Here is a 16,212-nt window from a genome sequence, read left to right as displayed (position 1 = left end):
CTCCTGCCCAGTGTCACAGGCATGAGACATGAGTCATCTTCTCTGGAGTGGTTAAATGTAATTTGGAAAATGTTCTGGCTACCTAGTTATAAAGCTTAAATCTTCAGCCATCCCAGGTAGTCCATGAACTACAAAATGTCCTTACATTTCCTTCCTAATAATGAAATGAGTTATGATTTTTGCAACCAAGAATCATGATTGATACACTGTGAAAGCTGGAAAATCAGTTTATCTGAGCCTCAATTTCATCAATCTGCAAGATGAGAATGCTTTCCCCAGCTACCTTGCAAAGTTGCTATGAATCTCAAAAGGGATGATGTGTGTGAAAATACAATACCTGTACAATTCTGTAGATATGTTACATAATTATTAAAGAATCCACTAGACATGATGGAAAGGTCTTTAAGTAGTCTGAAAAATAAACTTTCTAACTTTTTGCAAAATTAATCTTGAAAATATTCTTAGGTTGCCTAGGTAACACATTTTATCCTGATAAATAGGTTTTGGTATTTTTATTGCATCATCTTTTGTAAACTTGTCCCCAAATAACATATACTGAGGAACAAAAGGGAAAAAAGTATGTTGCCTTCTGACAAAGCATCTGAAGCAATCCCTATCTATGATTAAAAAAAAAAAAAAAAAGGAATGTGTGTCATCATTTTATTATGAGATGATGATGTTGTAAGGACTGTCAACTATCATTGTATTAAAAAATTAACTGGTTTTTTATCTGTTGCTTATATAAGATAATGTTGTGAAATAGCAAGACTAAAACAAGACTTTCATTGCAGTGGAGAAATCTATTTTAATTAATATCAGTACGGCTTATACTGGCAAGCCCTTTTATAAAGCCAGACCGTTAAGAAATGTTTATGGTCAGATCTGTGATTCAGGCTCTATTGACCACTCTATCTGCCTTCTCCATTCCATTTTTATGGATAATCCTGTGACTCAAGTCTGGAAGCTCTGTCCTCAAGGGTTTTTAAGGACAATATATGTAGTGACTACCAATAGAATGGTTTGCCCCATGGACCTCCTCTTTTGGTAGAAACTAGCCTTCTTTCCATCTGCATATTTGAAGATGACTCCTTATTAACTAGGTGTGACCAAAGTATTCAACTCATATCATAGCATACTCTCTTGCTTAGAGTTCATTGGTCTAGAGATGAATGCTGCATCTAGGTTATGTAATTTTTCTATCTACACAAGATTTTCTCTTTCCTAATACCAGAACCATTTTAGTGAGATAGAGTGTTAAAAAAAATAAAAATAAAAATAAAGAAGATTTTTTGAAAGACGTTATCTGTTAAATTTCTCTAATGGATGACAAAGTTAGATGTGAAAAATTTTGGTGTTGCTGGTAGCTATGATTACTGGCTGTTTAAGAAAGTATGTCTTCAATGCAAAAAAAATAACTCTGACATGTAGAAACCAGTAAAAGCAACCTGGTAGTCCCCAGGCATTGGTCCTTAATGCTCCAGAAGTCCCTAATGCTCCACTCACACCTGCTTCTTCCTATGGATTGGCTGCAGCATCAGGCCACTAACAATCAGAGTCAGAGAGCCTGAGATTCCAGCATTGTCTTTGTTCCTCCTGATCATCTGACCATTCAGTCTCTAAGGCCTAGTCTCCTCATCTGTACAACTGAGTCAATATGTTGTCATTAGATTATTACTAGGACTAAAAATGTGATTTGACTAAAATGTCTAGTGTAGTGCTATTCCCTAACAGGTACTTAACAAATGTTTATTTTCTTTTCATCAGAATTATTTCAACTGCTTCTTAACTTAGCTTCTTACCATTAGCATTTCCTCTCTCCCTTCTACCTTTCACACCTCAACCAGATCAGTTGTCATTCACTGGATGAAATATACATAGCATTCCACTGTATTCCAAATAAAACCAAAAAGATGACACAATTTTTCTTTCCAGCCTACTCACCAGTTACCCCCAACATTATATGCTGTCATACAACTAAAACCAATGACTGGATAATAAACACATATCATTCTTCATGCCATAATTTGAGCTTCATTTGCCTAAAATCTTAAATTTTCCCTGTCAAAAATTAGCCATTTTCTCAAAGGAAGTCTAAAGACCAGCAAACATGCAAAGATCACCCGGCAGTCTACCGAGTAGGGATCACCTCTCCTCTGCAGTCTCACAGACCTTAGTTTTTCATCTATAGCTATGTGTGCATGTGGCTTCATTCTCTAACTAGTGTGTGAGCACCATCCAATTAAACTTTAAGCCATATAATGTATTGATTAATATTAGTAGCTTTGGAATCAGATGCTCCAAGGTATAAGTCATGATTTTGCTAATTTCTCCCTAAGTTACCTTGGAGAAAATTTCAATTATTCTAAGACTCTCTTTTCTTAAGTTTACAATGGGGTAATGATTTTTATTTCCTAAACTTCGTATGAGAGGTACATTCAATAAAGTGTTAGTGTAATTGCTGAAGGTAAACTGCTCCACATTAAAAAGAATAACTTTGTTTTTGGCAGGGGATGATGGCTCACACCTGTAATCTCAGAATATTGGGAGGCCAAGATGGGAGAATTACTTGAGCCCAGGAGCTCCAGGCCAGCCCGGGCAACATGTTTCTACAAAAAATAATAAAAAAAAATTAGTCAGGTATGGTGGCATGTGCCTGTATTCCAAGCTACTCAGGAGGCTGAGGTGGGAGGATCATTTGAGCCCAGGAGGTCAAGGCTGCAGTGAATCATGTTCATACCACTGCACTATAGCCCGGGCAACAGAGCTAAGACCCTATCTCAAAAAAAAAAGAATAGATTTATTTTTAAAAAGATGCTTTAATCAAATAATTAGGTCATATCCATCTTACTAGAGTATGGCAGCTTTTAGAAGGCTTTTCATAATGGCCAGGTACAGACAGAGCCAGATGCTGGAAGAACATTTGCACAGCTAGCATTTTGTTCCTTCAGTCCTTTACTCCTGCATTCTTTAAACAGCCACTTGTTTGTGGAAACCAGCAGTCAGTCAGGCATAATGTTAGAAGTTAATGAAAACTGCACTTTTAAAAATAGAAAACTTTCTGCCAGAACCTGAAGAGTGCAACTCAGAAACTGGTTATTCCTCGGTGTGGACCATCTCCCTGGGTTTAGAAAGAATGAGTAGACAAAGAAAGGAAATGTGGTAAAAGTTATCAACAGGTATCAGTGAATTTCTTTATATATATAGTTCTTTGTTTATTGCTACAACAGGTCTGAAGGTCAGTATAAATATCTTTATTTTACAGATGATGAAATTGGGGATTGGAGCTTCAATAACCTGTGCAATGTTATTGAGTTAACCAGGAAGCTGAGATTTGAGGATGAAACTCTTGGTTCCAAGGAAGGGCTCCTTCCTCTTTCTGTGTGGGATTTCAATGTGTGTCACAGTTTCACCAAAAAAAAAAAAAAAATCCCAGAAATTTAAAAATTTCACCTCATTTTATATGAATGAGAAAAATAAGTTCCAATAAAACTAATAGAGTTGCCCAAGATCTCTAGCTAGCCATTAAAATTCCACCATGATGCTGCCATTCTGTGTGGAGTAATTGCATTGGTATATGATATCTGAAGAAGAGTTTTGATCTTTAGATTGGGTTATAGTCTCTCTAATTAATAAGCTGATTGTTGACCTCATTGTTTCTATGTGCACACAAGCCATTGTCAGCAGTCTTCATGCACGAAGGAAGCAAAGGAGTTTCCCCTTGTATAAAACCCATGAGCCTCTCAGCCTCAGTCTGCACTAAAGTCATCACACCTGCAAGGCTTTCTGAAAGGCAAGTGCAGGATCTGTCTGCACCTGACAAAGCTTTAAGTGGCCTGACCTTTATAAAGTAGAGCTTAACTTTCTCTTTCAACCTTTCCCTAAGAGGCCTTTTCTCTGGACTGGGAAGAATTATTCATTTGAAGGCTTAAGACTCCTATGGCCTCAACAGTAGTCAGGTTTTGAAATGTTTAAATATGAGCAATAGGGACAGAGTGCTACTGGAATAGTCAGTCATTTGATGTTTGAAAAGGATACTGGAAGTTGTTTCTGGTCATGCTCCCCAGCTGCTCGTGTAACACCAGGCCAGCTCATCAGAGTATCTCTCCACTTAACCGGGCAATGACAGGGAGCCACTTTCTCCGTAGGACTCATTTAGTGCTGCGTTCCTCCCTTCTGCCCTGACTGGAGAATTGCAACCCAGAAACTGGTTCTCCTGCAATGCAGACCATTTCGTTGGGTCTAAAGGGAGTGATTAGATGGCAAATGTCCTATGATTTTGGAATTACTGGCAAATTTCTTATCTGCAGAGTGTGATCAGAGTTAAGTACACCTAGCAAAGCAGCTGACACAGTTTCCCAAACTAGGATACTCATGAACAGACACTTCAACCAAAGATAGAGAACTCTACTGAAGCCTACCCGCATGTTACTTTTCTTTCAAAAAGGAAATGTAGCCACTCAGTTGCAAAAGCTTGTCTTAGGTATCTCATTTTGACTTGTTAGACACTTGCAGTGGTTTTTCAAGAAAAAAAGAAATGGTCTTTCTCAGAGAGGAACAGCTGCTCAGAGCTCTGAAATAGCCATTTTCTTAGTTTCTACCCATAAAGGTTTAAAAAAATAATTAGACATAAGGCACCCTATTAGAACTGAATGAAAGCTAACTGCCTGACTAGTGAGTAATTGGTAGAAATGGGCAGGGGCAGCAACCATAGACTTTACTGCAAGATTCTGATTCTGTTTCCATTGTTTTTAAAATGCGATTTAAAACAATATATTGAGAAGTGATTTTGCATATGCCCATGAACTGTAGAGCAATATTATACATCAAGGCACTAATTCACTTAACCAACCAAAGTGTTGCAGTATCCTACATAGCATGGCATTACGAGCATGGATTCCGGAACCAAGCTCCCTGTGATGGGTTCTTGGTCCTGCCACTGTAACCCTGGGCATGTTGCTTTGCACTGTTGCCACTTGGCCTCCTTACCTGTTATATGAGAAAGGAACAGGACCATAATCGCATGGGCTATAATGAGGATTAACTGGGTGTCCTAAGTCTCCTAGAGCTGCTGTAAAAAGGTGCCACAGACCAGGTGGCTTAGAACAACACAAATGTATTCTCTCACAGTTCTGAGGGTAGAAATCGAAATCAAGTGGTTGGCAAGGCCGTGCTCCCTCCAAGCCCTCCAGGGAAAGGTCATTCCCTGCCTCTTCCAGTTTCAGTGGTCCCACGCATGCCTTGGCTTAGGGACGCATCACTCCAGTATCTGCCTCCATCTTCCCTTGGTCTTTTTCCCTGTGTCTGTGTCTTCTCTTAGTCATTCACTCTGAGTCACTGTCTTATAAAGACACTAATCATTTTGAATTAAGGGCATGCCTTATTCCAATATGACCCCGTCTTAAGTGATTACATTCACAACAACCATGTTTTCAAATAAGATTGCATCCTGAAGTTCAGGGGTTAAAACTCTAATAGATCTTTTTAGGGGATATAATTCAACTCCTAACTGTTTGTTAGTATATGTACCTAATAACTAGCATGGTAAGCAGTCGATGACTGCTAGATACAACTGCTATGGTTATGCTTTGGGCCATTAGTTTAGGCAGTGCAAGTGTAGAAAGAGATGGTATGCAACTCTTAACCTAAGAAGTTTACATCACAGGACACATAATTTGGCTTTGTCTGCTTATTTCACAAAGGGAAAAATCTATAAAATGAAGAAAAAGAGTAAATTATCATCTCTTAGCGCTTATCATTATCAGGCATTACAAAAACATACACTTGTATTTTTGAATACTAATTAGAAATGTTCTGAATTCCTTTCTCTTTGATGTCAGCCCCAGCGCTTCTTGGACTGCTTTTGATCTTGGGCAAATCCTTTCTATATATGAGCCTGGTCCTCATTTCTGGGGTCCTCTTCAATTCCTTCCAATGTTCTGTGATGCTAGTATAACTTGTAGTGTGCATATATATATACACACACACATATATATACAGACACATATGTGTGTGTGTGTTGTATATTTCCAAACTTTCTACATGTTAATGCTTTTGCCTGATCTCATTTTCCTATTTCTGTTCAAAACTTCCTTAAAATGCATTTGAGCAATTATAACCTACCTATATTTTCAATCTCAGTAAAAGTATGCCTGTACTAATGTTTGTTTCATGATGACTTCTATGAAAACAAATACCCTTTGAAAATAATTGCTTTTCTCTATTTACTACATAAATCCTAGCAGAGCAATTATAAGGCTGTTTTTGGTAAAAAAGAAAAAACAGGTATAAAACTGGAAACCTCTAGTGTGATTTTTTCCTGCACTCTTATAAGACAGATGCTATCTAAAGAACAGTGATTTCTACTTATGTGAATAAAATAATGCATTTTCTTTGAGATATATGCTTGCATTTTATATCTCTTAGCTCAAAGGATACAATATTTCTATTTGAAAATCCTTAAGATGAAAACATAAATTGAGGAATCCAGCAAGATTGTTCTAAACGCAAAATCAAAATGATGTGACTAAATTATTGCAGAAATGGAAACTTTCTATAATTCTCTATGTGGCAATTTAAAATTTATGTTACTTGGTTTTCATCCAGGCACTTACTTCTACCTTTCTCCCCCTTTTTATTTCCTTTTAAAAATATGCTAGGAAAAAGCAATATGTTTGGAATGTCATTCCTTTTCTAAGAACTTATCAAGTGTTCTTTTGTATTATTTAAACAACTCTGGAAATTCACCTTCTCCAAAAAAAGTGTCCTTAATTGAGTTAAATTTAATTGGTATTATTGACTCCTTGCTATTTTCCAGGCAGCATGCTGGGACACTGGAGATACCAAGAAGTATAATATATGTCATAGTCTGTCCAGGCTGAAAGGAAAAAAAAAAAAGAGAAAAAACAATAACAGCTTTACTGACCTACTGTCCTGCTACAGTACGCTATATGTAAAACTTCCCTGCATTGTCCAATGCCTTAGACTCTTATTTAGTGTCTTTTAAGTGTTAGGATCCAGAGAAACCAAGTAAATGATACTTCCACAGTTATTGAGGATGAGCTATTTCTATACATAGACAATGAATGATAAAATAAGAGGCCACCTTTCAAGTCCCTGAGAGGCACTACACATAGAAAATACGGCAGAATTTCAGAGATGAGAGGTGTCAGAGTGGGAGCCATTGAGAGAGCAGAGCCTCGAAGGTCAAATTCTAGTTGGGGTACCACAGAAATTAGGAACTGGATGCGTCTTGGAACAAGAGTATTTAGTAAGGGGAAAAGGGTAGCACAGGTGCAATGTGGGAGAAACCCACAGGGAGCAATGGAGATTCTAGCTTGGCTCAGGCTGGAAGTTCATAAATAGGAGACAAGGTTTGAACTCCTGTGGGAGAAAACATGAATGAGGTATTGAACAGAAAAGAAGACCTGGTGATTTCACACAATTCATGACCTCTTTATATCAGTAAGAATGAGTTCAACCACATCTATCTACTAAATATTTACTAAGCACACTATATATATAGCACACTATATATATACACATATATATGTATAAATACACAGCTAATGTAAAACTACACCTTCTTAAAACATGTCTAAACAGAGCATATGGTCAGTGAAAATAAATGAACTTTTAGGATTGACAAGAATCGGTTCTAATCCTGGTTCAACTACTTTCTAGGTGTGTGAAATTATCTAATGTTTCAAATACCACCTTCATTTTCTGTGAAATGGGGAAGAGTTATTTCTCAATGAGTTACTGCCATTTGTGTAACTACTGGATCAAAGGGATGAGACATTACCCAGATACCCCCAACAGTGAGACCCATGATTGCTATAAAAAATTCCTTTGAGGAAAAAAATATTTTAAAAGATTTGCAAGAAAAGAAAGTTATAATCATACACAATCACATTTAGAAGCCAACACTGTAATATTTTGTCCACATTTTTTCCTAACTCTATAATAAAATATGTTTTAAATGCTGCAGTGGAAGTTAATGGGTTGATGGAACATCCAGACGTACACTGTAAATTCCTGAGAGGGTAGATGATAAAAGAGGTCTGTGTATCTGCATCAGCAAAATAAGTGGCAGCCAGAGGCCAGATAAATACAAAGGTGGCTAAGAGAAGCAACCAAGAAGAACAACACAAAGAAAGCAGAATCCACATGTAGAACAGAGTTTGCGTAAAACACCAGAGGAAGAATCGTGGCACAGAAATGAGGAGGCAATAGTTGGGGCAATAACAGAGGCAGCTTCATTAACTATATTCAGCTGTTTGAATCAGAAACCTAGCTTGTATTACTGAGACCTAAGCAGAAGACCACTTGATTTGGGGGCCTAGAAGGTAGAAAAATATAGAGTAGCAGGAAGAATAATAATTCAGAAAGAGGCCGGGCTCGGTGGCTCAAGCCTGTAATCCCAGCACTTTGGGAGGCCGAGACGGGCGGATCACAAGGTCAGGAGATCGAGACCATCCTGGCTAACACGGTGAAACCCAGTCTCTACTAAAAAAATACAAAAAAACGCATCCTTTTTTATGGCTGCATAATATTCCAAAAACTAGCCGGGCGAGGTGGCGGGCGCCTGTAGTCCCAGCTACTCCGGAGGCTGAGGCAGGAGAATGGCGTAAACCCGGGAGGCGGAGCTTGCAGGATCCGGCCACTGCATTCCAGCCCGGGCAACAGAGCAAGACTCCTTCTCAAAAAAAAAAAAAAAAAAAAAAAAAAAAAAAAAAAAAAAAAACATTAATTCAGAAAGAGCAGTTGTAGTGGTGTGTACCTGCAATCCCAGTGACTCGAGGGGCTGAGGTGGGAAGATCGCTTGAGCCCAGAAGATCAAGGCCAGTTTGGGCAACATAGTAGGACCCCTGTCTCTGAAAAATAAAAAATTAATAAAATAAAAAATACGCCAGAGAGAAGGGCCCATGAACAAAAGGGTAATGGAGTAAGTAGAAACAGTGTAGGGTGTTTTCAGCCACACTGCATAATATGGATTATATAGATTAAGAATTTGGAACATCTCAACCCCTCATCATTAACCCTTTTTCCTATTTGGAAAAAAAGTACAGCTCGATGCCAACACTTATTTTTTACATAAACAACTCAAACTCTTTGAGGTTAAAGCAAATCTGATGGATTTTCAGTGTGAAAATAAGATATAAAAACTGTTCCTGGAGCTATTTCTAAACAGAACATCAGAATCATTTGAATCATCAGAATCATCTATTCTGGAAAAAACTGGATTCATCAAGTGAATCTTCGGCCAACAACTCTTCCAGAACGATGTTAACATCATGCGTAGGAATGCTATGTTTTCTAGAATGACATTTTCAGCAATTGAGAATTACTATATTTTGTAAATGAAAATACCACTACCAAAAACAGAATCCTGTAAGTAGAATGATGTCTTTTGTTTACAAAGTTGATACACTCGAGCAATGAGAAAATGATAGTAATAGCGAGATATTTCTGGAAAAGTTGTGTTGGCGTAAACGCTGCAGCCGCAAATGCTGTCAGTGAATATTCTTGGGGCAAATGATCCTCACACTGTACAACTGCACAGTCCATACTTGCACTGATAGAAGTGGAGAGGGAGAGAGCGTTTCGGGCAGATAGTAACATTTATTGAGTAATTGTTATGTTCTAGGCACCTGACATAGTACACAGCAGTGCCTAGGTTGAATTACGTGCCCCCAAGAGATATGTTCAATTCCTAAACCCTTGATGAAGTTAAGATGAAGTCATGCTGGGTTGAGGAGACTCCCAAATCCATTCACTGATGTTACTATAAGGAGAAAGAGATTTGGAGACCAACAGACAGGGAAGGCCGTGGGAAGACAGAAGCAGAGACTGGGGTGGTGAAGCTGCTGGCCACGGGGTGCCAAGGATCCCCAGATGCTAGAAAGAGGCAAAAAAGCATTTCTTGGAACCTTCTGAGGGAGCATGGTTTGCTGACACCCGGATTTCTGACTTCAAGCCTCCAGAACTATGAAAGAATAAATTTCTGTTGTTTTAAGCCACCCAGTTGTGGTCCTTTGTAATGGTAGCTCTAGTAGAGCTTGGATTTAATTGGTGGAGAAAGGGGCTTATTATTCCTATTAAGCCTACACATACTAAATACACGATATAACTTACTTCTAGCAGCAGTGAATGTTTTGAAGAATAGTGTCACAAAGGTCTATTTACTGCTTTGATAGATCGTCCTGGGACAGCATGTCTGACAGGCAAGCAACTGTCAGATGAAAAAGCTTTCTAAAGGAAAGAATAACTTCAAAGACTGAGAGCCTTGGAAAAGAAAGAGAAAGAATGAGCTTGGTGCATTTGTGGATCAAAAGATCAGTGTAGCTGGAGTGTGGTAAGGGAAGGTAGATAGAGATGGAGTTAGAAAGGAAATCTGGACCAGGCCACCGAGATCATGAAAAGGAGTATGGAATCTGTATTAATTGCAATAGAATGGCATGGAAATGAGAAAGCCGAGAGATTTATGCTCTAGCAGATGATTCAGACTGCAATGTGGACAGTGTAATCAGGAGAACAAAAGAAAAACAGGAGGTCCGTGCAGAGCTATGGCAGTGGCATAGGTGAGAAATTGTGTTTGGTCTGGGACGGTTTAGATGTGCCAATTGTGTTAGACCACCCAGTGGGGATGCCCATGGGTACTTACCCATGTATGTCTAAGCTTGAGAAAGAAGGGGAAGAATTGGAGGAAAAAAAGTTGAGAGTCAGTGATGTAGGGTTTATATTTAAGCCATGAGACCAGAGGATATTGTCAACTTCAGGACTTTGTCTTTTAATTAGCAATTTACACATTTGTGCTAATAGCATGCAGGGAGAAGAGAAGATGAATAGAATCAGGGCTTTCCCACCATGGCCTAGTAAATCAACAAGAACGAGAAAATGTGGCCGGTGAGAACACAAGGAAAACAAGGAGAGTGTAGGGGCAGGAGTGGAAAGGAGCACTCCATATAGGAGGCAGTGGCAATCACATAAAATGTTGCTGAAAAGTTGGGTGCTATTTCTGGCCTTGGGAAGAGCAATTTACATAGTCTGGGGCTGTAAGTGCCTGATTGAAGGGATTGGAGAAAAGGGAGGGAGGTAAGGAAGTGGGAACCAGTGGAAAGGCCTACACTCAGGGGCCTCATTCTAAAAACAAACTTTGGGAAGTTTTGGAGAGGATAAATAACTGGTCAGAATTGCGAGATCAATTCTGGTGTCACTGGTTACACAGCTGGGGCCTGAGATGGGAACCGCTCCGTTGACGATTTTTCCCCTTGTCTCTCAGTATTTGAGCAGTAACATGCCAAGTCTGCTTGTTCTTGCTAAGCAAAACCACTCAAGAATAATCTAACCTTTTATGTTTCCCTACTTGATATAGGATTTATAGAATTGTAGGTTTTGTTCATTCTATTAATATTGGCTACAGGGACAAACCCCTTTATGCAATGAGTACCCAGATCAGTTGTCTTGGGCAAATGCCATGATTTAAAAATGCCACTAGCTCATGAAAAAGTGAAGATCGGCCGGGCGCGGTGGCTCAAGCCTGTAATCCCAGCACTTTGGGAGGCCGAGACGGGCGGATCACGAGGTCAGGAGATCGAGACCATCCTGGCTAACACGGTGAAACCCCATCTCTACTAAAAATACAAAAACTAGCCGGGCGAGGTGGCGGGCGCCTGTAGTCCCAGCTACTCGGGAGGCTGAGGCAGGAGAATGGCGTAAACCCGGGAGGCGGAGCTTGCAGTGAGCTGAGATCTGGCCACTGCACTCCAGCCTGGGCGACAGATCGAGACTCCGCCTCAAAAAAAAAAAAAAAAAAGAAAAGAAAAAGTGAAGATTCTCACAAACACAGAATTATTTGAATTAGGAACAAAGTTTGCAGTGATGGCAACCTCTCCCACCTCTCCTTATCCTCCCCCTGCTATTGTCAAGGAGGTGGTATCCTCTCATGACTGTACGCAGCAAAGCAGGGGAGGATGATGAAACACTGCAGAAGGAGAAAAACTTTTCGTAATTCACGTAACCCTCCATGACATGGCCGTCTTTGTGATGTTGTGTTGCTTGTTCCCAGGTTTCCCTTAGGTTTGCTAGGGATAAGGAGGTTCAAATTACTGCAAACTAGTTTGGCCATCAGAACTTCAGTAACCATGGCCATGCAGAAAGATCCAATCTGGACACCAAAAACATTTATTTTCTGATTATAAAAGGTTTAAATCTTCATTACAGAGTATCAGTAGAAAACACAGAACATGTATTGCTATTTCCATGGATGAGTCACTGTTCTGAGTACTCTGTGTCTAAAAATTTCAACAGCTCTGTGAGATGGGTGCTATCATAATCACCATTTACAGGTGCAAGAAGTGAGACACAGGAGTTAAGTAATTTACCTGCAGTGGTTAATTTTGTGGATCAACTTGGCTGGACTAAGGTTCCCAGATATGTGGTCAAACTTTATTTCTCCGAGTATGCTTTTAGATGAGATTAACATTTAAATGGGTGGACTTTAAGTAAAGCGAATTGTGCTCCATAATATGAATGGGCCTCATCCAATCAGTTGGGGCTTGAAAATAAAATAAAATAAAGTAAAATAAAATAAAATAAAACCTCCCTGGAGGAGGAAAAAATTCTGCCAGCACATTGCTTTCAGACTTGCACTGCATCACTGGCTCCTACCTATGTCTCCAGCCTACTGGTCCACCCAGCGAATTGTGGACTTGGCAGCCTCCATACTTGTATGAGCCAAGTTCCTAAAATAAATCTTTCTATACACACACACACACACACAGACATCCTATTGGCTCTGTTCCTCTGGAGAACAGCGACTCAAGGTCATTGCTCAAGGTCTCACAGCTAGAAAGGTAGTCTCCCTCTCTCTCCCTGTCTCCTCTCTATCTCACACACACACACACACACACACTCTCTCTCTCTCTTCCTCTGTGACCAATACCCCAATTTTCCTTTGGGAATCTACCCTTCCTCTTGTGCAGCTTTAGAGATTCTTGCCCTACTCTAGCTGAGTTTTCTTAGGATGCAATTTAAGCAAAAAAGCCTTCTTCCTGGAATGAATAAGGATGCAAATTGGTTGGAAGTGATTCATTCTGACAGTGCCAGAGTTAAGACATCCATTGCCTCCTCCTCTTGAGACCCCTTCAGTGGTTCTGTTCCTGCTCTTCCTGAAGTTTTCCTTAAATTACCTAAGCTGCTCTATATTTCACCAATACATTTATTTTTTGCTTAAGTTTTATCAGAATATTTATTCTATTCTTTTGTTGTTGTAACTAGGGAGCCATACATGACCCAGGAATATGTTAAGATTATTCTACAGAATAAAGGATTCCCTGCAAACATGATTTGATAGCTTATCTAACCAGTTCCCTAGCACTGGTCATTTATGTTTCCACATTTTCCATCCTTATACACCTGTCTCCAAACATCACTAAGCATACAAATGACAAAAGGAGGATTACGTTAATTTCCAGTGTTTTTTTTTTCCTTCTCATTTATGCTTACGCAAGTTAACCCACTGGCTGAAATCCACCTCCTTCTTAATCCCAGTAATCAGAAGTGTCGTTGTATGAGATATCAAAGCAGTCTGTTCTGGTCACATGAAGCATCTCCTATGTCCCTCTCTCTACACTCTGGCTCCACCATGAGGAGGATCTCCTCTTAGGAAGCCCTGCCATCCCCAGTGTAGACGATGCCTACTCTCAAAGCACCATTGTACACCACAAGTGTGTTAAATCTTCATGATCTCAAAGCCATCAGTTTGTGACACATTTGCCAGAGCAATCATGGTGTCCAAGCTGAAGTGAAGACGTGGCACAAGTCTTGAAATGAAGATGCCCCATTTGCAATACTTGGGTTCAGAGTCTCCTAAAGTTGAGCATGAACAGGATTCTTTCATTTTTTGCCTATGACTCAGTTATTCTCAAGCTGAGTTGGGGCGAAGAGGACATAATCTTAATAGAAAAACTACTTAATGGGGCCGGGCGCGGTGGCTCAAGCCTGTAATCCCAGCACTTTGGGAGGCCGAGAGGGCGGATCACGAGGTCAGGAGATCGAGACCATCCTGGTGAACACAGTGAAACCCCGTCTCTACTAAAAAATACAAAAACTAGCCGGGCGAGGTGGCAGGCGCCTGTAGTCCCAGCTACTAGGGAGGCTGAGGCAGGAGAATGGTGTGAACCCGGGAGGCGGAGCTTGCAGTGAGCTGAGATCCGGCCACAGTACTCCAGCCCGGGCGACAGAGCGAGACTCCGCCAAAAAAAAAAAAAAAGAAAAAAAAGAAAAACTACTTAAAATCTGCAGTGGAAGTTCAAGCTATTTGCTTTATGACAAGTTGGTGTTGCATCACTCCAAACCCATCTCTATCCAACTCAACTCCAACTAAGGGAAATGCCAGCCAACATATGTCATGCCATGTCATCTGCTCCCCCAGAACCAATCCCTTTCTCTTCCTCAAAATCAAGTTTATATTCCTATCAACACATTCAAAGAGATGCCAAAAGGTCAGACTTACAAGTCTAGGAAAGAGCTAAACTCTGAGAAAAAAATAGAGCAGTAAATTTTAAAATTTGTTTTATTGTATCCCCAAAGTACCTGTACAGAGTTTAAATAGCCAAAGAGTGCAAATATAATTATAAAACAATAAGTGAGAATCAACTGTCACTTATTCACCACTTAGAAAGACAGCCAATTTTAATACCTTTTTTGGTATTTTTCTAGAGTTTCTTTATGCAAATACAAGTAAAATTATGTATTTTCTCCCCTTTTTTAACACAAAAAAGAGGACATTCCACATGGTACTTACCTATTTTTCACTTAATAATCTATCTTGAAGATCTTGCATATCAGTACTTATTTTTATAGCTACATAACATTCCACTAAATGTATTAACTTTGTCATTGTTTATATGTGTATTTCCTTTGTCATTTTTTGTGGTTTCAAATCTTGTACCAGTATGCAAGTATATCTGTAACATACATTGCCATTGAATCAATAATAGGTTACACTGTATTTTTAAATGTAACTTTGATACAATAGTCCATATATAATGGTTGTGCCAATTATAATTATATGCTAATCAAATTTATATGAGGACCTGTTTCCCAATGGCTTTGCCAAATTGAGTTATCAATGTTTTATATTTTTGCCATCTTTCTATACATATCATATATCTAATTATATATGTATGTTATAAATCTTACATGTGTATATATATACACAAATATACATATAATTTAAATCTTAATTTGCATCTCATGAATGAGGCTGAACCTTTTTTCATATTTTAAGTGCTATTTATATTTCCTCTTCTGTAACCTAACTGCTAAGACACTTTGGTTTTTTATTAGATGTGGGCTTTTGCTTTTATATTTCTAAGAGTTTTTCACTTATTAAGGCTGTAAGTTCTTTGTGATGTTAATTGCAAATAGTATTTTCCAGTTTGTCTTTACCTTTAACTTGGCCCATGGTATTTTTATTTTACTTAAATCCTTTTTTTGTTGCTTGTGCGTTTGCTTTTACTGTTGTTGTTTTTTGACGGCCATTGATTATTTTCACATATTTTGAAATTTTGTGATTGTAAATACTGACATGCATCTTTTAAAATTTATTTTACTAGCATTTGGAAAGCCCCTTCTAGCAGAAATAAATGTCCTTCAGTCTCAAACATTTTGCTTGAATAATGTATTAAAAATCTTTCATTTCTCCTATTTTCTTTCTGGAACTCCTGTAACTCAAAAGAATATTTGCTGGGGAAATGACAGAAGAGATTCCCTAAGTGCAGTGAGGGTGGGCTCCCAGGAGACCAAATACTTAGACCAACATCTAAACCAACTCCTTGTTTTCAGCCCCTACCTGCCCCCTGCATTTTAGGGTGTGTGGCACCTCTAATTTCTGAGCCTTTTCAGGATTCTGCAGGTTAAACAGACTTGCAGCCCACCAGCATCACCCCGTATCGTCATTTAGGTTTCATCTTCCTAATGTCTCACTAAGTCATTTACTGTTTCATCATCATCACCAACTTTCTCTCTTCGCGTACTATGAACTGGGGCTGCAGGTATCTCTAGGATTCATCGAATATGGGGTCTTTGTTTGAATTTCTTGATTTCTTCATTGCTTCCCAGTGAGTTGTAGGAGGAGAAGGGAAAAGAAAGCGATCTCCTTCCACGACGGTTGTTTTCTGCATGTCTGTTTAAGATATTCTTCCACTC

The sequence above is a fragment of the Rhinopithecus roxellana genome, chromosome 21 (genome assembly GCF_007565055.1).
Source record: "Rhinopithecus roxellana isolate Shanxi Qingling chromosome 21, ASM756505v1, whole genome shotgun sequence".
In the NCBI taxonomy this organism is placed as follows: Eukaryota; Metazoa; Chordata; class Mammalia; order Primates; family Cercopithecidae; genus Rhinopithecus; species Rhinopithecus roxellana.
This window is presented reverse-complemented; position numbering follows the sequence as displayed.